Raw genomic sequence first — 27363 nt, 5'->3', positions numbered from 1 at the left:
TTTGGTTCCTTAAATTTATGTATGAACAGAAATGACATACCATTAGTTTACTGAGCTCAGCACACATTTCAAGAAAAAGAAGAGAGACATGTATAAAACAGACTATAACTTGAAAACGCACAAAGTCATCTCCTGCCTTCTGAATTTCCTCCAAATTTTTAAAATGAATGGTTTTGGCAACTACTTTGTTAAGTTAAGATGACATTGACATAGATATTCCTGTATTTTCCAATTTAAGGACATCTGAATGAGCAATGTTTGAGAATCACAGGATATAAGAATAAAGAATCTATTCCTAAAAGGATAGGGCAACGTGTTTGACAGGAGAATCCAATATATACATTGGGGCATCAAACAAAAGCACAAACTCACTGTAACCACCCATGGGAAAATGCAGAGGATAATTTTCTAAGTCAAATATTGGAAGACGTACTGTAACTGGTCATTGTGAAGGAGCATAGTGTCGCATAGGTCAGTATGAACATACCTTTCAGACGGCTTTTGAGGTTTCCCATAGTGATATGGCAAGTGGCAGCAGGACGGGCTGAGATATATACTCTCTCGTCACCATGGGGATGGACATCACAGAGCTTCCCAGTGAAGGCACAATCCACCCTGTGAGGTCCAACTGCTGCTGTGTAGACATGTGGGCTTTTCACGTGTGCAAAGCTGTCATTGAAGTTGAAGTAGTTTATCCAAAAAACTCAACCCCTACCCCCCACACTGTATTCCCTTTTTTAAAAGAAGTCATAGGGAGGCAGAGCAAGATGGCAGCCGAGTAACAGCTTCCTTGCATCTGGGCACTGTGAGTCTGGGGATATAGGACTCCAGGCATCTCTGGCTGGTGGGATCTGCCTATCATCACCCCTGAGAGGATACGGGAGTCAGCTAGAGACTTCTGGACCCCAAGAGGAGGACTAAAACAGTGGAAAACCGGCAAGTGGTCGCGTGTGTTCAATCCGTCTAAACCTGCCTGCAACTGTAAGTTCAGTAGCAGCGAGACTGTAAACCAGAAAGACTTTATCTGTGAACTGTTTTGGTGTCTTTGGACTTGGCACTCAGCTGAACTGCCTTGGGGAGAGCCTGAGCGGGAGTGCAGAGAACTTTGGCCTTTGTCTAGGGCCCCAGTCTGAGCCGCTGAGCCAGACGGAGCTAATAGTGTTTGGCTCTGGGTCACAGGCAGACATTGTGAGCGATCTGCCCCGGCAAGCTCCGCCCTCAGGGTCGCAGAGCTGGAATTGGGTGGGAGCTGGTAACCCAGCGACCAAGTAGCCTAAGGGCGGGGTCTGAGCCGCCTTGCAGCCCTAACTAACCCTCAGGGGCAGAGGGAGACCAGTTTTGACACACAGGGTAAGTGGATAGCCACTTCAGCAGTGATTCCAGCGACAAGCACTTCCCTGAGAAAGCTTCTGCTCAGTAAGTGAACAAGTTCAAAGTGCTTTTTAAGTGGGCTGAAGAGAGATTTAGGGTGTCTACCTGCTGGGGTTTGAGAAACTAGCAGCCTCCAGTCATATCAGAACTGTGATTAACATCTCATACCCGAGAAGACCACGTGTTGCCCAGACATATTCAATAACATATACATACTGCTTTGTTTTTGGTTGTGTTTTTTTTTTTTTTTTTGGTTTGGTTGTTTTTTTTGTTTATTTTGATGTTGTGGATTGTTGTTTTGTTTTTTAAGTTCAACTTTTCCATACAGATCCTTTTTCTTTCTCAATTTTTCTAGTTTAATTATAATTTCCCATTGCTGCCTATTTCAATAATTAGAACTTCATTTTTGTTAGTGTTTCTACCGCTATTATTTGGTTTTTCCAGCCAATTTTATCCCGTAAAGTTTTCTGTTTGCTTGTTTTGGTTTGATTTATAGCATTTTTGTCTTTCCTCTCTACTTGGTGGAGGTGGGGTACTGTGTCTGATCAGGTTAGCAAAGAGCTGCTGACCTCAAGGGAACCACCCAACTGGGCACCCCCCGAAGGTGGTTTTTTTTTAAGGTTGTATCAAAGTACCCTACTGTACACCTATATTGCTCTGTTTCCCTCTTTCTGTGCCTCTCTTCTTTTTGTCAATATTCCTTTTACCCACCCCCTCTCCTTTCTCTATTTTTCTGTTTTTTTCCTTATCACTTGGTCCTCCTTTCTTTCATCCGTTTTTTGCTCTTAAACCTTCTCACCCTTCTGATCCTGTAACCCTTAGTCCACAGGCATGAGAACTTAAAGAGCAAGAGGAAGTGAAAGGAAAATTAGGGCAAGGAAACAGATAAAGAAATCACCCATGAGGAAGAATCAGCAGAAAACTCCAGGCAACATGAAGAACCAGTCCAGAACAACCCCGCCAAGGGACCATGAGGTAGCTACTGCAGAGGATTCCACCTATACAGAAATGTTAGGAATGACAGAAAGGGAATTTAGAATACACATGTTGAAAACAATGAAAGAAATGATGGAAACAATGAAGGAAATTGCTAATAAAGTGGAAAATAACCAAAAGGAAATCCAAAAACAGAATCAAATCAGAGATGAACGATATGAAGAATATAAAAAGGATATAGCAGAGCTGAAGGAAATGAAGCAGTCAATCAGGGAACTTAAAGATGCAATAGAAAGTATCAGCAACAGGTTAGACCATGGAGAAGAAAGAATTTCAGAGGTAGAAGACAAAGTTTTTGAGATAACTCAGATAGTAAAAGAGGCAGAAAAGAAGAGAGAGAAAGCAGAATTTTCACTGTCAGAATTATGGGGCTTTATGAAGCGTTCCAACATACGAGTTATAGGAATTCCAGAAGGGGAAGAAGAATACCTGAGAGGAATGGAAGCCATACTAGAGAATATTATAAAAGAAAATTTCCCAAATATCACCAAAGATTCTGACACCCTGCTTTCAGAGGGCTATCGGTCCCCAGGTCACCTCAACTCTAACCGAGCTTCTCCAAGACACATTGTGATGAACCTGTCCAAAGTCAAGACAAAAGAAAAGATTCTGCAAGCTGCCAGGAGTAAGCGCCAATTGACCTACAGGGGTAAATCCATCAGAGTGACCGCAGACTTCTCTAATGAAACTTTCCAAACTTTCCAAGGTCATCTACCTTTAATCTACTTAAACAGAACAATTTCCAGCCCAGAATTCTGTACCCTGCTAAGCTAAGCTTCAAAATTGACGGAGAAATCAAATCATTTCTGGATATACAAACATTGAGGAAATTCGCCACAACAAGACCAACTCTACTGGAAATACTTCAACCTGTTCTGCACACTGACCACCACAATGGATCAGCAGCAAAGTAAGAACTCAGAAATTAAAGGACAGAACCAAACCTCCACACTGATGCAAAAAATAAAACTAAGCAATGGACTCTCACAAAATAAGACGAATAGAATACTACCACACTTATCAATTATCTCAATAAATGTTAATGGCTTGAATTCCCCACTGAAGAGACATAGATTGGTTGACTGGATTAAAAAACACAAGCCATCCATTTGCTGTCTGCAAGAAACACACCTGGCTTCAAAACACAAATTAAAGTTCCGAGTCAAGGGTTGGAAGACAATTCTTCAGGCAAATGGAATTCAGAAGAAAAGAGGAGATGCAATCTTATTTTCAGATACATGTGGATTTAAAGCAACTGAAGTCAAAAAAGACAAAGATGGTCACTTTATATTGGTTAAGGGAAAAATACAACAAGAAGACATTTTAATTCTAATTATCTATGCACCCAATTTAAATGCTCCCAGATTCTTGAAACAGACCTTACTCAGTCTGAGCAATATGATATCTGATAATACCATAATAACAGGGGACCTTAACACTCCTCTTACAGAGCTGGATAGATCCTCTAAACAGAAATTAAACAAGGATATAAGAGACTTAAATGAGACCCTAGAACAACTGAGCTTGATAGATGCATATAGTACACTCCACCCCAAAGACAAAGAATATACATTCTTCTCATCATCCCATGGAACATTCTCCAAAATTGATCATATCCTGGGACACAAAACAAATATCAACAGAATCAAAAGAATTGAAATTTTACCTTGTATCTTCTCAGACCATAAGGCACTAAAGGTGGAATTCAACTCTAACAAAAATGCTTGACCCCACCCAAAGGCATGGAAATTAAACAATCTTCTGTTGAATAACAGATGGGTGCAGGAAGAAATAAAACAGGAAATCATTAACTTCCTTGAGCATAACAACAATGAAGACACAAGCTACCAAAACCTGTGGGATACTGCAAAAGCAGTTTTGAGAGGAAAATTCATCGCTTTAGATGCCTACATTCGAAAAACAGAAAGAGAGCACATCAACAATCTCACAAGAGATCTTATGGAATTGGAAAAAGCAGAACAATCTAAGCCTAAACTCAGTAGAGGAAAATAAATATCCAAAATCAAATCAGAGATCAATGACATTGAAAACAAAAGAATCATTCAGAAAATTAATGAAACAAGGAGTTGGTTTTTTGAAAATATAAATAAAATAGATAAACCATTGGCCAGACTAACGAGGAATAGAAAAGTAAAATCTCTAGTAACCTCAATCAGAAATGATAAAGGGGAAATAACAACTGATCCCACAGAGATACAAGAGATCATCTCTGAATACTACCAGAAACTCTATGCCCAGAAATTTGACAATGTGAAAGAAATGAATCAATATTTGGAATCACACACTCTCCCTAGACTCAGCCATGAAGAAATAGAGCTCCTGAACAGACAAATTTCAAGCACTGAGATCAAAGAAACAATAAAAAATCTTCCAACCAAAAAATACCCTGGTCCAGATGGCTTCACTCCAGAATTCTATCAAACCTTCAAGGAAGAGCTTATTCCTGTACTGCAGAAATTATTCCAAAAAATTGAGGAAGAAGGAATCTTCCCCAACACATTCTATGAAGCAAACATCACCCTGATACCAAAACCAGGAAAAGACCCAAACAAAAAGGAGAATTTCAGACCAATCTCACTCATGAACATAGACGCAAAAATTCTCAACAGAATCCTAGCCAATAGATTACAGCTTATCATCAAAAAAGTCATTCATCATGATCAAGTAGGCTTCATCCCAGGGATGCAAGGCTGGTTTAACATACGCAAGTCTATAAACGTTATCCACCATATTAACAGAGGCAAAAATAAAGATCACATGATCCTCTCAATAGATGTAGAAAAAGCATTTGATAAAATCCAGCATCCTTTTCTAATTAGAACACTGAAGAGTATAGGCATAGGTGGCACATTTCTAAAACTGATTGAAGCTATCTATGACAAACCCACAGCCAATATTTTACTGAATGGAGTAAAACTGAAAGCTTTTCCTCTTAGAACTGGAACCAGACAAGGTTGTCCTCTGTCACCTTTACTATTCAACGTAGTGCTGGAAGTTCTAGACAATACAATTAGGCAAGACAAGGAAATAAAGGGAATCCAAATGGGAGCAGAGGAGGTCAAACTCTCCCTCTTTGCTGACGACATGATCTTATACTTAGAGAACCCCAAAGACTCAACCACAAGACTCCTAGATGTCATCAAAAAATACAGTAATGTTTTAGGATATAAAATCAATGTCCACAAGTCAGTAGCCTTTGTGTACACCAATAACAGTCAAGATGAGAAGCTAATTAAGGACACAACTCCCTTCACCATAGTCTCAAAGAAAATGAAATACCTAGGAATACACCTAACGAAGGAGGTGAAGGACCTCTATAAAGAAAACTATGAAATCCTCAGAAAGGAAATAGCAGAGGATACTAACAAAAGGAAGAACATACCATGCTCATGGATGGGAAGAATCAACATTGTTAAAATGTCTATACTTCCCAAAGCAATCTACCTATTCAATGCCATTCCTATCAAACTACCAACATCGTACTTTCAAGATTTGGAAAAAATGATTCTGCGTTTTGTATGGAACCGGAAAAAACCCCATATAGCTAAGGCAGTTCTCTGTAACAAAAATGAAGCTGGGGGCATCAGCATACCAGATTTTAGTCTGTACTACAAAGCCATAGTGCTCAAGACAGCATGGTACTGGCACAAAAACGGAGACATAGACACTTGGAATCGAATTGAAAACCAAGAAATGAAAGTAACATTTTACAACCACCTAATCTTTGATAAACCAAACAAGAACATACCTTGTTGGAAAGACTCCCTATTCAATAAATGGTGTTGGGAGAACTGGATGTCTACATGTAAAAGACTGAAACTGGACCCACACCTTTCCCCACTCACAAAAATTGATTCAAGATGGATAAAGGACTTAAACTTAAGGCATGAAACAATAAAAATCCTCAAAGAAAGCATAGGCAAAACACTGGAAGATATTCGCCTGGGGAAAGACTTCATGAAGAAGACTGCCATGGCAATTGCAATAACAACAAAAATAAACAAATGGACTTCATTAAACTGAAATCTTCTGTACAGTTAAGGAGACAATAACCAAAGCAAAGAGACAACCTACACAATGGGAAAGGATATTTGCATATTTTCAATCAGACAAAAGGTTGATAACTAGGATCTATAGAGAACTCAAATTAATCCACATGAAAAAAGCCAGCAATCCCTTATATCAATGGGCAAGAGACATGAATAGAAGTTTCTCTAAAGAAGACAGACGAATGGCTAACAAACACATGAAAAAATGTTCATCATCTCTATATATTAGAGAAATGCAAATCAAAACAACCCTGAGATATCATCTAACCCCAGTGAGAATGGCCCACATCACAAAATCTCAAAACTGTAGATGCTGGCGTGGATGTGGAGAGAAGGGAACACTTTTACACTGCTGGTGGGACTGCAAACTAGTACAACCTTTCTGGAAGGAAGTATGGAGAAACCTCAAAGCACTCAAGCTAGACCTCCCATTTGATCCTGCAATCCCATTACTGGGCATCTTCCCAGAAGGAAAGAAATCCTTTTATCATAAGGACACTTGTACTAGACTGTTTATGGCAGCTCAATTTACAATCGCCAAAATGTGGAAACAGCCTAAATGCCCACCAACCCAGGAATGGATTAACAAGCCGTGGTATATGTATACCATGGAATACTATTCAGCCATTAAAAAAAATGGAGACTTTACATCCTTCGTATTAACCTGGATGGACGTGGAAGACATTATTCTTAGTAAAGCATCACAAGAATGGAGAAGCATGAATCCTATGTACTCAATTTTGATATGAGGACAATTAATGACAATTAAGGTTATGGGGGGTGAAACAGAAGGAGGGAAGGAGGGAGGTGGGTGGGGCCTTGGTGTGTGTCACACTTTATGGGGCCAAGATACGATTGCAAGAGGGACTTTACCTAACAATTGCAATCAGTGTAACCTGGTTTATTGTACCCTCAATGAATCCCTAACAATAAAAAAAAAAAAAATAAAAAAAAAATAAAAGAAGTCATAGGAGGGTCAATGGTGTACCCCATTAGGGTGACTAGTGAGGATTTCAAATGAAAAAGGAACAAAATGGACCTTTTTTCTTTCCTTTAATTATATATATGTTGCAAATAGCTTTCCAATTATAAAATATGTTAACAGTGGGTTTGTCACATGACTTCTCCGATTTTTACTTTCTCCATTTGTCAACAGAAGGGTGGCAAAAGGAAGCTAAAAGCATGTTACATGGGACCATAATATCCTCCCAATAGCATTCCTCTAAATGGAGATTGAATTCACAGCCTTAGGCTGGTGCCCTTGCCTCTGAGGGGTGGCAGCCACACTATTCCTGTTCCTTTACCCACCAGGCCCCCCACATATCTATTTACCCTCATAACATTCCATCCCCTTTAAAACACCAATATTTATCATCTTTATTTTCTGTACCTCATTTACTCCAGCTCCTAATTCTCTTTATAGAAAACCCTAATCTCCACATTCTCCCTGGCCCAGCATATAACCCCTCATCTCCTTTAGCCGCCCTCCACTCACATGACCCTCCTGCTTCTCAGAACTCATTCCTTGATTGCTGGCCTTCAGTCACAGTAACCTTGTACTCCTTTTCCAACATCTCACCTGTTTTATCAGTGGCACCTGTTTTATCCTAAGCCCACATTGCAAGGCAGGCTTTACCACCGTGTCTTCCACATTATCACCTCTACTCCTCTGCCTCCCAGCACCTCCTCACAACAGCCAGAACTCTGAGCCCTCACGAAAGCCTTACACCTCACACAAGGTGACTCCATTAACATACACATAGACTCTAAGTGTCCTTTCCACATAATCCATCACCACGCAGCCATACAGTTTAAAGTTGGTGAAATGGAAGCATTCATACTTTCCTGCCAGGAGTGCAAAATTCATTCACCTTTTCCAGGAAATTACTTGACAATATACATTAGCATCCTTCAATATTTTACTACTTTGCCCCATAATAATCCTGGTAGAAAGTATTTGAAGCTTTAAGTCGTTAGTTCATTGCTAACCGGAAAACTGGAAAGAAAGTTGAAGTAAACTACAGCATTTCATGAGGTTGATGAGTTTAGAGAAACATAGAAATGATACACCACCATTTCCAAAAGATAGGACCACAGAATATGTGCCTTCTGCTTCTGAAATGTCAACACAAAGCTACTCAGGAAAAGAAAGGCTGGGCCAGACACGAAACTAGCCCCAACCTCTCCTAAGTTTCTCTTTATGTATGTCTGTATTTTTCTTTGAGGTCATAGTAGTTCCAATCTTATTTATGTATTTATTTATTTACTTCAGGAGGCAAAATTTCACTCTGTGGCCCAGCCTTGAGTGCAGTGGCACACTCAGACCTCACTGTAACCTCAAACTTCTGGTCTCAAGTTATCCTCCCGCCTCAGCCTCTCAAGTAGCTGGGACTGGCTGGGTGCGGTGCCTCATGCCTGGAATCCTAGCACTCTGAGAGGCCGAAGTGGGTGAATTGCTTGAACTCACAAGTCCAAGACCAGCCTGAGCAAGAGTGAGACCCAATCTCTACAAAATAGTCGGGCATTGTGGTGGGCACTTGGAGTCCCAACTACTCGGGAAGCTGAGGCATGACAATCACTTTAGCCCAAGAGTTGGAGGCTGCTATGACCTATGACACCACGGCACTCTCCTGTGGGGGACAATGTCAGACTCTGTCTCAAAACAAACAAACAAATCAAAGTAGCTGGGCCTACATGCATGTACCCACCCAGACTTTTCACTGTCCGGAAGAGTCACTGGTGAAAATACAGTCACTTTCCCCCCACAAAAAATTACTCAGTGAACAGCCAGCTATTGACATACACTTTGAAAGGGAAATTTCTCCTTGAATTCACAGAGCTTGAGCTATAACTAAGGACACAGTAATATATGTGGATATGATGAAAATGTAGTTTGCTAAGTGTATCCTTAACTGAGACTTTTTCTAAGTAAATATCTATAACTACTGTATACTATCTAATCCTGAACAATATTGTCTTATTGGTTCTGGAAATACTTGACGATGCAGGAACAGTAGAAACGTCCGGGGATGTATTTCTAATCAAGAATGGAACCTCTGCTTGTAGTCAACAGGTCAGTTTTGTTTCTTTTTCATTTGAAATCCTCACTAGTGACTCTACTTGGGGGTACACCGTTGACCCTCCTATGACTTCTTTTAAGAAAGGGAATACAGTGTGGAGGATGGGGGTTGAGTTTTTCAGAGAAACTACTTCAACTTCAATGACAGCTTTGCACACGTGAAAGCCCACTTGCCTGCACAGCAGCAGTTGGACCTCACAGGGTGGATTGTGCCTTCACTGGGAAGCTCTGTGATGTCCATCCCCATGGTGACGGGAGAGTATATATCTCAGCCCCTCCTGCTGCCACTTGCCATATCACTATGGGAAACCTCAAAAGCCATCTGAAAGGTATGTTCATACTGACCTGTGCGACACTATGCTCCTTCACCATGACCAGTTAGAGTATTTCTTACAATATTTGACTTACAAAATTATCCTCTGCATTTTCCCATGGGTGGTTATAGTGAGTTTGTGGTTTTGTTTGATGCCCCAATGTATATATTGGATTCTCCTGTCAAACAGGTTCCCCTATCCTTTTAGGAATAGAATCTTTTTTCTTATATCCCGTGATTCTCAAACATTGCTCAGGTAGATGTCCTTAAATTGGAAAATATAAGAACATCTATGTCAATGTCGTCTTAACTTAACAAAGTAGTTGCCAAAACCATTCATTTTAAAAATTAGGAGGAAATCCAGAAGGCAGGAGATGACTTTGTGGGTTTTTACATGTTATAGTCTATTTTATACACATCTCTCTTCTTTTTCTTGAAATGTGTGCTGAGCTCAGTAAACTAATGGTATGTCATTTCTGTTCATACATAAATTTAAGGAACCAAATAATCTCCATGTGTGCTCCCTGGTGTCACTAGATAAACAAAAAACTCACATTGACTTCAATTCTGGTGAGGCTGGTCAGAGAAATAGTCAAGGAGGCAGACGGGGTTACCAGTTTCCTTCTATAAACTACCAAAGCACAGCCCAGATGGCCGCTCTTCCTGTGAATTCTCCCTAGCTGCTTACTCAGGTTTAACGAGTGGTAGGAAAGGTTATTGTTTGTGAAAACATCATGAGGCAGCTTTTCACAATGCTCTACAGTGAGCACACTTGGAGGACAAGCAGACACTAGTCATTCAGTGTGGTCACCTGAGGGGCAGCTCCCAGCATGACCGTACTGGGGGAGGAAGGCCACAGATGTGATGCCAAGACCCTCAGAGGATTTCCTTCAGAGGGAACAGGGCCACATTCGGGATGGAAGATGTGTAGAGGAGAGAGGATGTGTTGTGATCAGGGAAAACTCTTTATCCAGCCATGTCTTCCGGGGCATCGACTTGGATTCCCCTTGAACAATGGATAGGAATATTGGAGAAAGAGAGTCAGGGGAGCACTTGCATCACGAGTCCAGGATATGATGGAGAGGTCCCAGCCGTCAGAGGTCTGTGCCTCCCATGGACCCATGTACCCTTCCCATGCCAGATCCCTCACTCATTCATGATGTGATGCTAAAAGCCACTCAGCTTCCCTCAATGTCACAACCACTCAGTAGAGAACAGGAGGTACAGCACCTGCTCTGCCCACACACGGGCTGATGTGGGGATCACAGGCCATAATGCCAGACGTTCCCTGACAGCTGCAGAGCATCAGACCCACAGAAGGGATGAGGAATCACCCTCCATTCCCCACTGCCCTGGAGTGATGCGAGCACCCTACCTGGTGTCCAGTTTGTTCCCCGTGCCATTTAGCAAACACGGAAGATGACTAAGGGACCAATCCTCTTCCTCATGATTCACCTGGATTGAGTCATTTTAACCTCCTCATGTCATAACAACAAATAGGCCTATTACCATTGTCCTATGAGAGTGCAGAGAACTGAGGACAGAGGGATCTCAGACCTCCTCAGGTGTAGGTGCCTGTCAATGGGCTTGGACCCCGTCCCTCCTCACTCTGCACCACCAGCACCCTGCTCTCTGTCTGTCTGCTCTGCTGCCTTTCTGTGTGGTCTCATCTCCATGAAGGTACGGCCCGCACAGGCTCCCTGAACTCCATGATCTTTCTGAAACCCAGCTTTCATCTTATGGCTCTGCTTGGAAGTCAGGAAACAATGGGATCAGATGTTCGAACTCACAGTTGAATTTTACTACCCTGTTTCCCCGAAAATAAGACATCCTCCAAAAATAAGACCTACTTACAGGAAAGATAAGACGTCCCCTGAAAATAAGACCTAGCGCATCTTTGGGAGCACACCTTAAAATAAGACTGTCTTATTTTCAGGGAAACAGGGTAGTTCTCTCTAAACTTCTGACAGGAAGATTCCTGCAGTTGTCCCTATTGTGAAGGCACTAACAGCGTTCTCTGGTGACAGTGACGCCCCCTGCCACCCCCTCAGAGCAGAGCTTTGCAATGCATGAGGTTGGTCACCTGAAAAACTTACTGTGGCCATGAAGGTTATTCAGAACAGTGATTGGGGATTACTTGGTGTCCCACACATAACACAAACCTAAGAAGAGGGTAAGCTGTGTTTTTCATGGAGCAATATTTTAATTTTCCTGTTGCCACCACAGAATTCAATATACATTTGCAAGTCAAGGTAGGTTCACATTCGATGGCAGGCAATAATTCAAGTTCATTTCTAGATACTACCTGATTATTGACCACTGGCATCAAAATATCTCACAGGGCCATGCTTGGTGGGTGAGACATGTCATCCTTGCCCTTTGGGAGGCTGAGGCAGGAGGATCACTGGGGCCCAAGACTTTGAGGCTGCAGTGAGCTTTGATGACACCACCCACACTCTAGCTTTCTAGCCAGGGAGGGAGAGTGAGACCCTGTCCTCACCCCCATCCCTGAAAATATCTGCCTGAGCCATGGTGTTAAATGATGATTTGTAATAAAAGCATCATCTCGTCTAGAAGAGTTTGGGATTGACATCAAACTGGATCCGAGTTCCCTTATCAATCTTTCCTCTCTCCCCCATGTCCTATTTGCAACTATCAATAACGTCTTCACTTACTGGGATATATTTGTTACAATTAATCCAAAACTTGACACCTGATTCTCTAAAGAAAATCATTTCCATTCAGGTTCACTCTTTCCATTGGGCATTTCTGTTGAGTGTGACACGCTCACAGCCCTGTTGCCCATTGGGTCCTCAGGTGGTGCACTCCCCTGCCCTCCAAGTCCCCTTATCTTACCGCTTCGTCTCTATTGTTGGTCCACAGACCTGGCAACTATGGAGATTTTCACCATTTTTGTAGTTTTCCATTTTCCAGAATGTCATGTAGTGGAAATGACATCTAACGGAGCTGTCGTCGACTATCATTTCACTCGTCCATGTATAGTGAACGTGCCTTGATCTCTCTGCGATGGCTTGTGTAGATGTAACATTTCATCTGGTGTTTTCTCTCCTTTGTTTCAGCAAACCAATGTTTCTCCTGCCCCTGTTGCCCTTCAGTCGTCCCAGCTGTCCCCCCATCCCTCTCTACCCCCAGCCTGTTCCCCTGACCCCATTCCTGCCACCTCCTCACCTCTGGTGCCCCCTCGACCTATTTAGGTCATCGACCACTTCTCGTCCATGGTCGTGCCCGCCCCTGCCAGTTCATATCCCCTTCCTAGCCCCCCGTCCCTGCCCACCCTCACTGTTGCACGACCCCGCCCCAGCTCCCTGTTCCTGCCTGGTAACCCCCCTCCAAAGCCCCCTCCAGCCCCTTGTTCCTGCCTGGTAACCCCTCTCCACATCCCCCTCCCAGCCCCGTGTTCCTGCCTGGTAACCCCTCTCCACATCCCCCTCCCAGCCCCCTGTTCCTGCCTGGTAGCCCCCTTCCACAGCCCCCTCCCAGCCCCCTGTTCCTGCTTGGTAGCCCCCGTGCCCAGCCCCCTCCCAGCCCCCTGTTCCTGCCTGGTAACCCCCCTGCACAGCCCCCTCCCAGTCCCCTGTTCCCGCCTGGTAACCCCCCTGCACAGCTCCCTCCCAGCCCCCTGTTCCAGCCTGGTAACCCCCCTCCAAAGCCCCCTCCAGCCCCTTGTTCCTGCCTGGTAGCCCCTCTCCACATCCCCCTCCCAGCCCCCTGCCCCCTGTTCCTGCCTGGTAACCCCCCTCCAAAGCCCCCTCCAGCCCTTTGTTCCTGCCTGGTAGCCTCTCTCCACATACCCCTCCCAGTTCCCTGTTCCTGCCTGGTAACCCCTCTCCACATCCCCCTCCCAGCCCCGTTCCTGCCTGGTAGCCCCCTTCCACAGCCCCCTCCCAGCCCCCTGTTCCTGCCTGGTAACCCTCCTCTATAGCCCCCTCCCAGCCCCCTGTTCCTGCTTGGTAGCCCCCGTGCACAGCCCCCTCCCAGCCCCCTGTTCCTGCCTGGTAACCCCCCTGCACAGCCCCGTCCCAGCCCCCTGTTCCTGCCTGGTAACCCCCCTGCACAGCTCCCTCCCAGCCCCCTGTTCCAGCCTGGTAACCCCCCTCCAAAGCCCCCTCCAGCCCCTTGTTCCTGCCTGGTAACCCCTCTCCACATCCCCCTCCCAGCCCCGTGTTCCTGCCTGGTAACCCCTCTCCACATCCCCCTCCCAGCCCCCTGTTCCTGCCTGGTAGCCCACTTCCACAGCCCCCTCCCAGCCCCCTGTTCCTGCTTGGTAGCCCCCGTGCCCAGCCCCCTCCCAGCCCCCTGTTCCTGCCTGGTAACCCCCCTGCACAGCCCCCTCCCAGTCCCCTGTTCCTGCCTGGTAACCCCCCTGCACAGCTCCCTCCCAGCCCCCTATTCCAGCCTGGTAACCCCCCTCCAAAGCCCCCTCCAGCCCCTTGTTCCTGCCTGGTAGCCCCTCTCCACATCCCCCTCCCAGCCCCCTGTTCCTGCCTGGTAACCCCTCTCCACATCCCCCTCCCAGCCCCCTGTTCCTGCCCGGTAGCCCCCTTCCACAGCCCCCTCCCAGCCCCCTGTTCCTGCCTGGTAACCCTCCTCTATAGCCCCCTCCCAGCCCCCTGTTCCTGCTTGGTGGCCCCCCTGCACAGCCCCCTCCCAGCCCCCTGTTCCTGCCTGGTAACCTCCCAGCACAGCTCGCTCCCAGCCCCCTGTTCCAGCCTGGTAACCCCCCTCCAAAGCCCCCTCCAGCCCCTTGTTCCTGCCTGGTAGCCCCTCTCCACATCCCCCTCCCAGCCCCCTGCTCCTGCCTGGTAACCCCCCTCTATAGCCCCCTCCCAGCCCCCTGTTCCAGCCTGGTAACCCCCCTCCAAAGCCCCCTCCAGCCCTTTGTTCCTGCCTGGTAGCCTCTCTCCACATACCCCTCCCAGTTCCCTGTTCCTGCCTGGTAACCCCTCTCCACATCCCCCTCCCAGCCCCGTTCCTGCCTGGTAGCCCCCTTCCACAGCCCCCTCCCAGCCCCCTGTTCCTGCCTGGTAACCCTCCTCTATAGCCCCCTCCCAGCCCCCTGTTCCTGCTTGGTAGCCCCCGTGCACAGCCCCCTCCCAGCCCCCTGTTCCTGCCTGGTAACCCCCCTGCACAGCCCCGTCCCAGCCCCCTGTTCCTGCCTGGTAACCCCCCTGCACAGCTCCCTCCCAGCCCCCTGTTCCAGCCTGGTAACCCCCCTCCAAAGCCCCCTCCAGCCCCTTGTTCCTGCCTGGTAGCCCCTCTCCACATCCCCCTCCCAGCCCCCTGTTCCTGCCTGGTAACTCCTCTCCACATCCCCCTCCCAGCCCCCTGTTCCTGCCTGGTAACCCCCCTCTATAGCCCCCTCCCAGCCCCCTGTTCCTGCTTGGTGGCCCCCCTGCACAGACCCCTCCCAGCCCCCTGTTCCTGCCTGGTAACCCCCCTGCACAGCCCCCTCCCAGCCCCCTGTTCCTGCCTGGTAACCCTCCTGCACAGCTCCCTCCCAGCCCCCTGTTCCAGCCTGGTAACCCCCCTCCAAAGCCCCCTCCAGCCCCTTGTTCCTGCCTGGTAGCCCCTCTCCACATCCCCCTCCCAGCCCCCTGTTCCTGCCTGGTAACCCCTCTCCACATCCCCCTCCCAGCCCACTGTTCCTCCACAGCCCCCTCCCAGCCTCCTGTTCCTGCCTGGTAACCCCCCTCTATAGCCCCCTCCCAGCCCCCTGTTACTGCCTGGTAACCCCCCTCCACAGCTCCCTCCCAGCCCACTGTTCCTGCCTGGTAGTCCCCCTGCACAGCCCCCTCCCAGCCCCCTGTTCCTGCCTGGTAACCCCCCTGCACAGTCCCCTCCCAGCCCCCTGTTCCTGCCTGGTAACCCCCCTGCACAGCCCCCTCCCAGCCCCCTGTTCCTGCCTGGTAGCCCCTCTCCACAGCGCCCTCCCAGCCCTGAGCCCCTGCCCACCTGCAATTGCCTTTGGCCCCTTTTCTGGTGGCGTTCGAACAGAATTGCCCCATAGCCACCAGACAGGCAACCCTCCCCACTGCCATCCTGCCCACTTCGCAGGCTGCGTTGGTGGCGGTAGCCCCAGTGTGCAGCAAATCCAAGAAGAACAGGATGCGGCGCCACCCTCATCGCCTGCGATGGACTGGCCATGCACTGGAAGCACAGGCAAGGACTTTGCTCTGCAGCGTGCCTTGTTCTTGGTGGAAGTGAAAGACACCCCTCAGCAAAACGGGTCGTTTTCCCTGGGACCCAACATCATGGGTTTCCATGGCCTCTGTTGCTGCTGAGAAAGGAGGCCTGTCCCTAGCCCACGTCACCTTCCCCATCAACTTGTGCTTCCCCCTCTGAGGTAGTCTTACTCCTTGGCAGGTGGACCGCAGGCTAGTGATGGGAAATGGGCAGGATGCAGGTGGGGAGGGTTCCCTGGCTGGTGGGTGGGGTTGCCTGGCCTCTGACTCTGGGGCAATTCTGTTGGAGGGCCATCAGAACAGGGGCCCAAGGCTATTGCAGAAGGGCAGGAGCCCGGGGCTGGGAGGGGGCTGTGGAGGGGGCGGGTCCTCAGACCAGGTGCCTCCCTAGCCTACTGGTGGACCACCACAGCCGGCATCCACTGCTGTTTCCAGTCAGGCCCTTCCCACGAACACCATCAGCACCCCCTGGCATTTCCTGCCAAGCCTCAAGGGACAGATTTCATCAACTGGCAAGGCCACGCCTCCAGTTGGCAGACAGAGCCAGGTAGTGGCAAGGCCAGGAAGAATCCACCCTGCTCCACTGCCAACCTCACAGGCTCATCGAGTCACCACACAACAAAACGACCGTGAATCCAGCCATCCCGGTCCTCATGCTGCGCCATCCACACTAGGGCAACCTGCACATCCGCTCCATCCTCCCCAACCACGCCCACAAGGAGCGTTCAGCCAGGCGCTGCAAGGCGGCCACTGTGCTGCTGGAGGATGAGTCCATGGCCCAGTGGCAGCCCGAGCCAGCGCTCCAGCCTTGGTGCTCGGTCTGCTGCTACAGAAGCTGCATGATGACAGCTGCCAGGCCTACCACCTCCCAGGTGCCTTCAACAAGCTCCAGAGTCCTCAGAGCCCTGAGAGATCAACGTGGACAGCTCTTCCTCACTCAGTAACTCGCCCACCTCTGTGCTGGGCCTGGGGTGCCTAGGCATCAGCTCTGACTGCTGGGACCCCGACTCAGACCCAGAGCTGCCTAGCAGTGCCACTGAATCGGATGGCAGCCCTGTGCCCTCTAGCCAACCAGACTTCCCAGACCAGATCCTGCCCTACCTCTACCTCAGCTGTGTCAAGGACCCCACCAACCTGGACGTGCTTGGCAAGTACAGCATTAAGTACTTCCTCCATGTCACACCCAACTTACCCAATGCCTTGGAGCAGGGTGGCAAGTTCACCTACAGGCACATCCCCATCTCTGACCTCTGGAGCCAGAGCCTCTCCCAGTTCTTCCCTGAGGCCATCAGCTTCATTGACGAGGCCCATTCTAGGACGTGTGGTGTCCTGGTGCACTGCCTGGCAGGCATCAGCCGCTCAGTGACAGTCACTGTGGCCTAGCTGAGGCAGAAGATGAACCTGTCACTCAATGACACCTATGACTTCGTCAAGAGGAAAAAGTCCAACATCTCGCCCAACTTCACCTTCATGGGGCAGCTGCTGGACTTTGAGTGGATGCTGGGACCCAGCAGCTCATGCCACAACCATGTGCCCAGTGAGCAACTCTACTTCTCCACATCCACCAATCTCAACCTGTTTCCTCTCAATATGCTCCAGTACACATGAGGCCTGGCACACTGCTGGGCATGGCATCAGGACACTGCTCAGCCCTCCACAGGGCCATCTGGGGGCATCAGGCCACCGCTAAGCCTCCACAGGCTTGGAGGGGACCAAGCCTGCTGCCTCTGGCCTGAGGAACCCACAGATGTTGCCTGGGCCTAACCAATGAGTGAGTGCCCTCACTGTCCTGTGGGAGTAGGGCCCACAGGCAGGGCCTCCCTCTGCAAGGGTTGCTGGAGAGGACTCAGCTCTCAGACACGTGTGGCTCTGGGGGTCCAACAGGGCCTCACCCTTTCTTAGGACACTCCTTTCCAGCCCATTGGCTACTTTTGAAAGACATATCCATGGACTTGAGTTGACTTTTTACCTTTGGCAGATAAATCCAAGCTCCCTGGAGCACAAAGAGTGTTTCAGCTTTTCTTGATGTTTCTTTTGTTCACAAAATAGTGTTCTTTTCAGGCCACATGCAACAGTGGACTAACCAGTGGAATAAACCAGGATGTCATCCCTTTCCAGAGAGAGAAGTATTCTCAGGTTTGTTTTTTGTTCTCCAGAAAACAATTAGGTTTGTTTTTGTTTTTTATGGAAAAGATAAACACCGTGTTGATCTGGATCAAATGCGTCTTCCACACGTGTGAAGCCTCCGTTTCCTCGGTGGGCCCTTCTTGAAGGGGTGGCTTCCTGCTCTCCAAGTGTTGGGACCCCCAGTCCTGCCATCTTCCACCTTTGTCCCAGTCCAGCGTGGCACTGCACTTGGCAGTGAGGACTGCGGCAAGGTGTGATTGGTGGGCTGGACGTGTGGTCTTTGCAATTTCAGCTCTCCCATTCTCCCCTCTAGGGGTCCCTACAGACAACCCTGAGGCAAAAGATGGGGGGCCTGGGGCTCTGCCACCATCCTGCTAGTGATGCAGCAGGGCACTACCACGCAGTAGCATGAAGGCTCTGGGCTCAGGTCCTAGGAGGGCATAGGCCCTGGGCCCTTTGATATATTTACCCACTACTTCTGTCTCTGTGTGTAACTGGGAGTAGAGGACCAGTGGCAGGGGAGACCTTAGGTAGTGGGGCCAACCCTGCCTCTAAATTCTTCCCTGACTCTGGCTGTTGCTTTGGCCCAGCTGCCTCTCCCAGCCCCCTTGTCTCATTGAAGCCTGCCCTGCTCCCATTTTGTCCATGCTTTCTACTGCCAGGAGACTTGCACCCATTTCAACCCCAGGGAAGGGGTGGGGGTGGACAAGGATGGACAGGTGGAAGGGGTGTGCGGCTCTAGCCACCCCACCCTCCATATCCACAGAACAAAGCCATGGATTCCGTTATCCTCCTCCAGTTTTGTTCCTTCTCCAACCTCGGTTCTATCAGGTGTCAGGACTAGATGGGGCCCCAGGGAGGGGTAAACGGTCAGGCCAGAGTCCCTGATGGAGCAGCACTCAGCATGTGAGTGAGGCCCCAGAAACTCTGCCCCACTGCATCTTACCTCACAGGGGTGGCTTTCAGGGATCCTTTTGGGCAGCAGATTAAAATCTTGCCACAGTTGAGAAATTGACAAAAAAAGCTTCCATACCATAAATGGTTTTTTCCCTCTTTTTTTTTTTTGAGATAGAGTCTCACTTTGTTACCCTTGGTAGAGTGCCATGGAATCACAGCTCACAGTAACCTCCACCTCTTGGACTTAGGCAATTCTCCTGCCTCAGTCTTCCAAGTAGCTGGGACTACAGGTGCCCGCTACAACACCCAACTATTTTTTGTTGTTGTGGCAGTTTGACCGGGGCCAGGTTTGAACCCGCCACCCTCAGTATATAGGGCCATCACCCTACTCACTGAGCCACAGGTGCTGCCCCCTCTTTTATTTATTTATTTATTTTTTATTGTTGGGGATTCATTGAGGGTACAATAAGCCAGTTACACTGATTGCAATTGTTAGGTAAAGTCCCTCTTGCAATCATGTCTTGCCCCCATAAAGTGTGACACACACTAAGGCCCCACCCTCCTCCCTCCATCCCTCTTTCTGCTTCCCCCCCCATAAACTTAATTGTCATTAATTGTCCTCATATCAAGATTGAGTACATAGGATTCATGCTTCTCCATTCTTGTGATGCTTTACTAAGAATAATGTCTTCCATGTCCATCCAGGTTAATACGAAGGATGTAAAGTCTCCATTTTTTTTAATAGCTGAATAGTATTCCATGGTATACATATACCACAGCTTGTTAATCCATTCCTGGGTTGGTGGGAATTTAGGCTGTTTCCACATTTTGGCAATGGTAAATTGAGCTGCAATAAACAGTCTAGTACAAGTGTCCTTATGATAAAAGGATTTTTTTCCTTCTGGGTAGATGCCCAGTAATGGGATTGCAGGATCGAATGGAAGGTCTAGCTTGAGTGCTTTGAGGTTTCTCCATACTTCCTTCCAGAAAGGTTGTACTAGTTTGCGGTCCCACCAGCAGTGTAAAAGTGTTCCCTTCTCTCCACATCCACGCCAGCATCTGCAGTTTTGAGATTTTGTGATGTGGGCCATTCTCACTGGGGTTAGATGATATCTCAGGGTTGTTTTGATTTCCATTTCTCTAATATATAGAGATGATGAACATTTTTTCATGTGTTTGTTAGCCATTCGTCTGTCATCTTTAGAGAAAGTTCTATTCATGTCTCTTGCCCATTGATATAAGGGATTGTTGGCTTTTTTCATGTGGATTAATTTGAGTTCTCTATAGATCCTGGTTATCAAGCTTTTGTCTGATTGAAAATATGCAAATATCCTTTCCCATTGTGTAGGTTGTCTCTTTGCTTTGGTTATTGTGTCCTTAGCTGTACAGAAGCTTTTCAGTTTAATGAAGTCCCATTTGTTTATTTTTGTTGTTGTTGCAATTGCCATGGCAGTCTTCTTCATGAAGTCTTTCCCCAGGCCAATATCTTCCAGTGTTTTTCCTATGCTTTCTTTGAGGATTTTTATTGTTTCATGCCTTAAATTTAAGTCCTTTATCCATCTTGAATCAATTTTTGTGAGTGGGGAAAGGTGTGGGTCCAGTTTCAGTCTTTTACATGTAGACATCCAGTTCTCCTAACACCATTTATTGAATAGGGAGTCTTTCCCCCAAGGTAAGTTCTTGTTTGGTTTATCAAAGATTAGGTGGTTGTAAGATGTTAGTTTCATTTCTTGGTGTTCAATTCGGTTCCAAGTGTCTAGGTCTCTGTTTTTGTGCCAGTACCATGCTGTCTTGACCACTATGGCTTTGTAGTACAGACTAAAATCTGGTATGCTGATGCCCCCAGCTTTATTTTTGTTACTAAGAACTGCCTTAGCTATACGGGGTTTTTTCCGGTTCCATACAAAACGCAGAATCATTTTTTCCAAATCTTGAAAGTACGATGTAGGTACTTTGATAGGAATGACATTGAATAGGTTGATAGCTTTGGGAAGTATAGACATTTTAACAATGTTGATTCTTCCCATCCATGAGCATGGTATGTTCTTCCATTTGTTAATATCCTCTGCTATTTCCTTTCTGAGGATTTCATAGTTTTCTTTATAGAGGTCCTTCACCTCCTTCGTTAGGTATATTCCTAGGTATTTCATTTTCTTTGAAACTATGGTGAAGGGAGTTGTGTCCTTAATTAGCTTCTCATCTTGACTGTTATTGGTGTATACAAAGGCTACTGACATGTGGACATTGATTTTATATCCTGAAACATTACTGTATTTTTTGATGACTTCTAGGAGTCTTGTGGTTGAGTCTTTGGGGTTCTCTAAGTATAAGATCATGTCATCAGCAAAGAGGGAGAGTTTGACCTCCTCTGCTCCCATTTGGATTCCCTTTATTTCCTTGTCTTGCCTAATTGTATTGGCTAGAACTTCCAGCACTATGTTGAATAGTAAAGGTGACAGAGGACAACCTTGTCTGGTTCCAGTTCTAAGAGGAAAAGCTTTCAGTTTTACTCCATTCAGTAAAATATTGGCTGTGGGTTTGTCATAGATAGCTTCAATCAGTTTTAGAAATGTGCCACCTATGCCTATACTCTTCAGTGTTCTAATTAGAAAAGGATGCTGGATTTTATCAAATGCTTTTTCTGCATCTATTGAGAGGATCATGTGATCTTTATTTTTGCCTCTGTTAATATGGTGGATAACGTTTATGGACTTGCGTATGTTAAACCAGCCTTGCATCCCTGGGATGAAGCCTACTTGATCACGATGAATGACTTTTTTGATGGTAAGCTGTAATCTATTGGCTAGGAGTTTGTTGAGAATTTTTCCATCTATATTCATGAGTGAGATTGGTCTGAAATTCTCCTTTTTGTTTGGGTCTTTTCCTGGTTTTGGTATCAGGGTGATGTTTGCTTCATAGAATGTGTTGGGGAAGATTCCTTCTTCCTCAATTTTTTGGAATAATTTCTGCAGTACAAGAATAAGCTCTTCCTTGAAGGTTTGGTAGAGTTCTGGAGTGAAGCCATCTGGACCAGGGCATTTTTTAGTTGGAAGCTTTTTTATTGTTTCTTTGATCTCAGTGCTTGAAATTGGTCTGTTTAGGAGGTCTATTTCATCCTAGCTAAGTCTAGGGAGAGGGTGTGATTCCAAATATTGATCCATTTCCTTCACATTGTCAAATTTCTGGGCATAGAGTTTCTGGTAGTATTCAGAGATGATCTCTTGTATCTCTGTGGGATCAGTTGTTATTTCCCCTTTATCATTTCTGATTGAGGTTATTAGAGATTTTACTTTTCTATTTCTAGTTAGTCTGGCCAATGGTTTATCTATTTTATTTATTTTTTCAAAAAACCAACTCCTTGTTTCATTAATTTTCTGAATGATTCTTTTGTTTTCAATTTCATTGATCTCTGATTTGATTTTGGATATTTCTTTTCTTCTACTGAGTTTAGGCTTAGATTGTTCTTCTTTTTCCAATTCCATAAGATCTCTTGTGAGATTGTTGATGTGCTCTCTTTCTGTTTTTCGAATGTAGGCATCTAAAGCGATGAATTTTCCTCTCAAAACTGCTTTTGCAGTATCCCACAGCTTTTGGTAGCTTGTGTCTTCATTGTTGTTATGCTCAAGGTCACCCAGAGACGGGTTGCTCAGACAGGACAGAGGCGCTTTCCTCACTTGGTGCTCCTGTGGGTGCAGTGGGCACCGCAGCTGGGTTGGTGGCCAGGCTGCTGGTGGGGGAGGAGCTGCCCAGACCTCCCAACCCATGATACCCTTCACCCCGGCCAGCACCTTCTGCTGCTGGAGGCTCAGTTCACCAACTCAGAGGGTCATTGTGCACAGGCTCACAGGGGTGGGATGCAAGACTGTGTGATGAGTCTGCCCCCCAGCAGCCTCTGCCTACTTTTGCAGGGCAGGCCAGAGTTTGTTGGTCCCACGGTGGAGCAGCAGGTGGCCCCTACCTGGGCCTCCTCCCTGCAAGTGCAATGACTGTTGCCGGAGGTTGGGAGGTGGTGAGATGAGGTGGTGCATAAGCGATATGTGGGCATGTTTCAGGGAACATACCAGGATCCCCTTGTGAGGAAACTGAAGGAACTCTTTTTAAACCTGGCTCAACACTCTAGGATATCCCCAGGCCTTTTGCCTAAGTGACCCCAAAGCTCCAACCACAACCATGAACACAGACTGGCCCCGTCAGTGTTCACGGCTTGCATTCATGAGTCAGCCCTTATGTGCAAAATGATTCCAGCCCTCACATGGTCAGAAGGCCTAGATAAGGTGATGCCGCCTTATGCATATTAGGCTGCCTTATGTGCTCAGCAAGTATTGGCCGTGAGAAGTAGAGTTTCACACTTTCATGATTACTGAGGCTGTCCCAGAGCCAGGAACTACAGGGGATGGCCCAGGTGCTGAGCTCCTGAGTAGGCTCCACAGTGGGAAGGCCATGTGGGAGGTGGCTGGGATGGAGCGACAGGGGGCTTGGGAAAGCACGGTGTGTCAGTGGCTAACAAATGAGAGCCAAGTGGAGCTCACACTGGGAAAGGTGAGAAAACACAATTTGGCTGCCTGTGCCCTGGTAAGGGGGGAGCAGGTGGGAGGTGAAGAGAGCAACAAAACAGGCCCCCTTTTCTCCCATGGGGTCCAACCCACTTCTAGAGCTGAGATGACCAGTGCAGTGGTCATGAGCCACCTGTGACTGTCCAGCACTGAAAACATCACGAACAAGAGTGCAGATGTCCTGTAAGTTGGAAAATAGAAACCAAACTGGGATGACTTAGTCCTCAAACATGGAAAGGATTTTGTTGACCTTACTGAAGTGAGACACAAAGAGAAACTAAACGAATACATGAAATGGTGTTTTTTCATCTATTGGGATGAATAAAAATATGATTAAAGTTCATTTCACCTGTTTCTTAGACTTTTAAATATAATTTTGACTTTTTAAAGTGGGTCAAGTTTACTTTTTTTACAGTTTGAGGCTCCTAGTGACACGGAATTCCCAAATATCTCCACACATGGATGATCTCCAGTCCAGGGTGGCACTGTTGTAATAGTCAGTGACCCTATAAGGATGGTCTATTGTCACCCAAAGTTCAAAGTTGACATGAAGGTGCTGGTTTGTTGTTGTATGATCTAAGGCTTTTGACAACAATAGAATGACCCGTATCTACCACTGTACCCATTATACAGAATGGTTTCACCGCACCACAATCTGCCCTGCTATGCCAATCTTTCTTACTTTAAAAAAAATGTAGCCACTAGAAAATTTAAATTGACTAATGTGGCTCATATTTGTGACTTGTATTATTTTTCATTTGAACAGTGTTCACTCTGAGAAGATTTGATGTCTTAAAAAGACAAACAAACAAAATCCCCCCAAAAAAATGCTAAAAGAAAAATAAAAATGACCACATTTCTCTGGAATGACATGGTTAGTGCTTAAGAGCAGTGTCCGAAGTCCCAAAGGGAAAGTCAATTATTTGGACTCCATAAAACTATGAAACTCTAAGAAACAGAATGAAGGCATGAAGTCAGTGCTTGTGGAAGTGAATTTGGGAAAAATAAAATGCATGAAAATTGGTAGCTCATACCTGGAATCCTAGCACTCTGGAAGGCCAAGGTGGGTGGATTGCTTGAGCTCAGGAGTTTGAGATCAGCTTGAGCAAGATGGAGATCTTGTCTCTACTAAAAATAGACAAATAAAAAAATTAGCTTGGCATGGTGGAGCAACCTACAGACCCAACTACTTAGGAGGCTGAAGCAACAGGATGGCTGGAGCCAGGAGTTGAGGTTGCTGGGAGGTCTGATGCCACAGCACTCTAGACTGGGGCAACAGAGTGCCTGTCTCAAAAATAAATAAATAAATAAATAAATAAATAAATAATCAAATAGGTTAAAAGTTGATATATTCATGAAGAACTCATGCAAGTTGATAAGAAAAATAGGTATCAAGAAATAAATGGGCCAAGAATTAAAAAAAAACAATTTTTAGAAATATGCCCTGTGCAGTCATCAAGTGAATAAATGCTCAATCTCCAGGGTCATCAAAGAAATGTATATTCAAGCAATGCAATGTTTTTTCTCTGAGGAAGCAGCAAAAAACCCCCAAAAAACAAAATCAACACACACACACGCAGGTGTGTGCAGGAGCTCATCCACACATGATCTCTTTTTAAAAAATGGCAATAATCATAAAGACAGTTCACAGTTGGTGAAATAGAGGCATTCATACATTCCTGCCAGGAATGTAAAATTCATTCAGCTTTTCCAGGAAATTACTTGACAATATACATTAGCATCCTTCAGTATTTTACTACTTTGCCCAATAATAATCCTGGTAGAAAGTATTTGAAACTTTAAGTCATTACTTCATTGTTAACTGGAAAACTGGAAAGAAAGTTGACGTAAACTACAGCATTTTGTGGGGTTGATGAGTTTAGAGAAACAAGGAAAAGATACATCATTTCCAAAAGATAGGAGCACAGAATATGTGCCTTCTGCTTCTGAAATGTCAATGCAAAGCTACTCAGTAAAAGAAAGGCTGGACCAGACAAGAAACTAGACCCAACTTCTCCTAGTTTCTCTTTTGTATGTCTGTATTTTTCTTTGAGGCCATACTAGTTCCAACTTTATTTACGTATTTATTTACTTCAGGAGGCAAAATTTCACTCTGTGGCCCAGCCTTGAGTGCAGTGGCAAACTCAGACCTCACTGTAACCTCAAACTTCTGGTCTCAAGGTATCCTCCCGCCTCAGCCTCTCAAGTAGCTGGGACTGGCTGGGTGCGGTGGCTCATGCCTGGAATCTTAGTACTCTGAGAGGCTGAGGTTGGTGGATTGCTTGAGCTCACAAGTCCAAGACCAGCCTGAGCAAGAGTAAGACCCCATCTCTACAAAATAGTTGGGTGTTGAAGCGGGTGCCTGGAGTCCCAGCTACTTGAGAGCCTGAGGCAAGACAATCACTTTAGCCCAAGAGTTGGAGGTTTCTGTGACCTATAATACCACGGCACTCTCCTGTGGGTGACAATGCAAGAGTCTGTCTCAAAACAAACAAACAAACAAACCAAAGTACCTGGGATTACACGCATGTACCCTCCCAGACTTTTCATTCTCCAGAAGAGGCACTGGTGAAAATACAGTGACTTCCCACACCAAATAAAAAATAATCAGTGAACAGCCAGCTATTGATATACACTTTGAAAGGGAAATTGCTCCTTAAATTCACAGAGCTTGAGCTATAACTAAGGACACTGTAACATATGTAGATATGATGAAAGTGTACTTTAATAAGTATATTCTTAACTAAGACTTTTTCTAAGTAAACATCTGTAACTACAGTATTTTATCTAATGCTGAACAATATTGTCTCATTCATTACATGTAACAACCCATGGGTGTGGGCTTAGAAGTCAAAATTCTGGGGTTCAAATTCTGCCTCCATGATCTACCACAAGGACCAGGGGTGTATATTTAGTCGCTCTGTGCATCAATTCTCTCATATGCCATATGGTTCCTTGCAGCCGTTAAAGTCTCATAAAGATTCATCTCTGTAAAGTAGTTGACCAGGTTTCCTTGCTTCTACTAAGTGCTCATTGAATGCTGGTTGCTTTTTTATTGTTACTCTTATTTATATTGGGTATATCATTACCATAACAGTAAAAAAATTTGTATTAAGTCTAGAAATCAGAAATTCATATCAAGTGTAGAGTCCTTGGTTTGCCAAGACCCCTTCCCTCTGCTCCTGCCAGAGAAAGCATCCAGCATTCAGTGGGTTCATTGTGGGGCTCAGTGTGTCAATGCCATTGTAGCTGGTATCTCTGAATGTCAAATGCTGCTCCCGATCCAGGAGAATCAGCCAAAGGCACTGAGGATGAAAATTCAGAGGTGAAAGGTGTTGGGGAAGGGACCGTTGCTTTTCATTGTAAGATCTGTGTATAACTGGAGTTGTTTTGCAATGTGCCTCTACTTTAATTTTTTGTTTAAGAGAAAAAGTCTTGCTCTGTTGCCCAGGCTGGGGTGCTGGGGTGCGTGTGATCATAGCTTACTGCAGCCTTGAACTCCTGGATTCAACTGATCCTCCCGCTTCAGCCTACCAAAGTTCTTGGATTACAGGTGTGAGCTACTGCACCTGGCCTCTACTTTGATTTAAAATATACTTTTATTATATTATATAATGTAAATACTATATTATATAAAAGCAAAAATAAAAATGACATAAAGGATATCAACTTAAAGGAGCTGAAGGGGCACTGGTTGACTGCAGGACTGGACTTTCAAGTGTATCTTCCACCAAGCCGGAGCTGTTCCTTACCC

At 46.1% G+C, this 27363-nt stretch overlaps 1 pseudogene; it reads left to right on the top strand.

Annotated features, from left to right (window-relative positions):
* The first annotated feature begins 569 nt into the window (after nt 1–569).
* LOC128562062 (dual specificity protein phosphatase 7-like) lies at nt 570–17640 on the top strand (annotated as a pseudogene).
* Nucleotides 17641–27363: the final 9723 nt, after the last annotated feature.

This window comes from Nycticebus coucang, chromosome 12, assembly GCF_027406575.1.
Source record: "Nycticebus coucang isolate mNycCou1 chromosome 12, mNycCou1.pri, whole genome shotgun sequence".
Classification (NCBI taxonomy): Eukaryota; Metazoa; Chordata; class Mammalia; order Primates; family Lorisidae; genus Nycticebus; species Nycticebus coucang.
The sequence above is the reverse complement of the archived record's forward strand: the minus strand, read 5'-3'. Positions and strand labels throughout refer to the sequence as shown.